The sequence below is a fragment of the Frankliniella occidentalis genome, unplaced genomic scaffold (genome assembly GCF_000697945.3).
Source record: "Frankliniella occidentalis isolate FOCC.00 unplaced genomic scaffold, Focc_3.1 Scaffold66, whole genome shotgun sequence".
NCBI lineage: Eukaryota > Metazoa > Arthropoda > Insecta > Thysanoptera > Thripidae > Frankliniella > Frankliniella occidentalis.
The window spans coordinates 330,389-333,336 of record NW_026267196.1 but is presented as its reverse complement, the minus strand read 5'-3'; the positions used below and the strand labels follow the sequence as shown (position 1 = coordinate 333,336).

The 2,948-nt window shown below is 58.5% G+C and overlaps 1 protein-coding gene across 5 annotated transcripts in view; it reads left to right on the top strand.

Annotated features, from left to right (window-relative positions):
* Positions 1-2,948, top strand: part of LOC113210805 (dopamine receptor 1) — a 66,113-nt gene that overhangs the window by 39,693 nt on the left and 23,472 nt on the right. For 2 of the 5 annotated variants that reach the window (XM_052268260.1, XM_052268262.1), the window contains exon 4: positions 2,036-2,148. The exons of the other annotated variants lie outside the window; for them this stretch is intronic. The gene's annotated coding sequence lies outside the window, so the exon portion shown is untranslated. The remainder of the gene's footprint in view (positions 1-2,035; positions 2,149-2,948) is intronic. 5 annotated transcript variants of the gene reach the window in all.

Genomic DNA, 2,948 nt, shown 5'->3' with positions numbered 1-2,948 from the left:
GAGGGTGGACCTCATCAGCAGTGCGCGAGCGAGCGGGGAGGGTTGAGGGTTGGGGTCACCTCCGAGACACCCGCGCGCCCATCCCCCGCCCCGCCAGGTCCCCTCCCTAGACGGCCAGCGCCACCCACTCACACCCACCCACAAAATGGTTTCTTTGATTCACGGAACTTTTGACCTAAATTGAGGCTAAGGAAACTCTTTCCTTTTCGTTCGACGAAAACTTGTCTAAAACAATAAGGAAACTTTTCCGCAAGTGAACGAAATTTTCTTTGAAGTTAGGTGATAGTTTTCTTATATCCTGAAACTTTCTAGCATACAAGAAACCGTTTGGTATGGGTGTAGCAGGAGGAACCTCGGTTAACCAAATCCCAGAAGCGGAGCCTCGCAAGCAGTGTTAACGGGACCGATCGTGGTTGTCCGTCCCACTCCCACCTCCCTCACCCCAACCCCCTTCAAAATTGTTTAACATCTCTATGACGTCTAGCGGCATAAAGCAAAACATTGTATAAGCATCAACGTATAATAATAAACCAATAATAATTCATTATAAAATCAAGCAGTGTGGTGGCCCACGGACAGGCCTTGCGCCTTGCGCACTGCAGTCACTGCAGGCACTGCGGGCACTGCGCGACGCGCGGGCGGTCTGCCCATACCAACCCGCAGGCCAGAGCGGTGGCGGTATGCGAGTGGCGCGCGCTGCCCTGCTGCTGCACCACGGGACTATGCGGCGAGCGTCACCGCGGCGGCGGCCTGCATGGCTTGCTGCCTGCATGCCGCTCCGAGGGGGAGCCGGGCGGTCACCAAAAGCCGACCGGGTTTGGCCGCCATGCCGCGGCATGCCCGGAGGGCCGCGCGCGCTAATTGATGAATATGTATGGCGCCGACACCGACGCTGTATGGTTTTTGCATGGCGCCGCGCACCGCCACGCTCACGGCGCATGCGTGTGTGTGTGTGAGTGTGGGGCCTGCAGCCGCAGGTGGTCTGCCAGCCTAATAAGCGCTGGGCATTAGTCCCCCCCCCGCGCAGCCCTCGCCGGGAACGCCCACCTGCCACACCTGGCCGCATCTGGCCTGCCCCCCTCCCCCCCTTGCCCACTCCATCCGAACCCCTCCCCGCCCCTCCCCCAGCAGCCGCTGCGGACGGCGCCACGCCGTCTGTGAGGCGCGCCAGGCCAGGCGCCCCGGGGGCCGTTGCCGCGGCGTCGCTCTCCGGCACCGTCTCTCTCGGCCCGCTTAGCTGCTTTTCGCGCGCGCCGCGCGAAATTTTCGCCATTATTTTGTGCGGGCGGCGGCGTCGGCGGTCGCTGGGATGGGCGCCCTGTAACTTTTCCATAGAAAGCGCGACCAAATGCGGGACAGAAAATGGCGCGGGAAGGAGCAACACGTCCTTACACTCGTTTCCTCTTTCACACGCACACACACACACACACGCGCACACGCTCACACTCAGCCGACGCTGCCCTCACCCACCGACCAGCACGGCGATAACTCACTTTAAAGTTCTTGGCGCGGTTTTCGCGAACATCCCCCCGCTAATGACCGTGGCGCGTCCTCGACCTCCGCGTCGGGAGGGGGGGGCCTCGCTGGGGCTGGACCCCGCCCGCCGCACCTGGAGGAGGGACTGAGCGATGATGATAGGAATGCGACGACCAAAGAATGAGTCTCATCCCCAACTTTAATGGAAACACCCAACAACATTGCGTAGTTCCTCTGTAGGTACCGAATACCAATGGTATCTACGCAAGCAAATGGCATATTAGAACAAATATCGTACATGTTCAAACATATTTTTTGTAAAGGTCGTATAGAAACTGTTGTGGCTATCGTGTCATACATAGAAAAGTGTATGTCAGCTCGTGAGATGGCCACACCAGACACACCTTTTGTTTTGAAATGTTTGGAGAGGAGTTTTGGGATGTCACTCACTTCCATTTATTGATCACCATATCTTTGTTTGTGTGTTATGGATTGATAAGAGATCTCTTATACGATGATTAACAGGAAAGTAACAGCTTTTTTTTCTGATTTGTTCCAGGTAAGACTACACGTGTTTTGGTCAGGACACTGATGGCATCCGCGGGCGGCTATATAGCTTGGCGCCGAGCTCACCTACCCCCATTCTCCGGGACCATTGGGGGACCGCCGGAGGTATGAGAGTATTTTTTTGCCCCCAGGCGAGGCGCTGGCTCGCGTCAACAACACCGGCACTTCGCCTCCGTTGTGACGCGAATGCGTGTTTGCCCGGAAAACATTTGGCTTGGCAAAGCAGTAGTGGCGGTACGGCCGGGGGACGTAAAGCCCCGAAGGGTGAGCGGATAAAAGGTCGCCAGCCACATCTCCTCGATAAAACCTGAAAAATATCATGAAACTGGGAATGCCCGCTTTCATCGCAAGGCTTGTCGCCGGGTCGGTCTCGGTCACCAAGGCACGCTGCTTGACTCTCCGCTCCCACGGATCCTGATGGACTCGGCCGGCCGAACCTCGACCGGCTATCGTGTCTCCTTCGCTGGAAACAAAGGCGGTCCTTGAGGGCAGCACCCGGGCAGCTCAGGCCGGCCGCCGGCAGCATCAAGAAGACCCCGCCCGGGACCAGCAGACCAGCCGGTTATTTGACGACGCCCGCCCCGCGGCGCCCCCGCGACCCTCCCGGTCGAGCCGCGTGCAGATGGAGCTGAACGTCTCGCGAAGGGATGATAAGAGAAAAAGACACACAAAAAGAGGGCAAAAACGCAAACGGGCGCGAAATTTGCGAGTAAATTGACTGCTTGGGCCCGCGGGGGGTGAGGGAGGCTCGCTCCTCTGGCTTCGATGTTTATGGCGGAGACGCGACGTCGTCGGGCGCTTGTTTTTCTTTATTCCCGGTCCGGGAGAGCGGGGACTGTTGCTAGCCGTGCTAGTTGCACCCCTACCGCCCCCGCACCCGTCCCTCCTGGGGTCGCCTCGCCCCC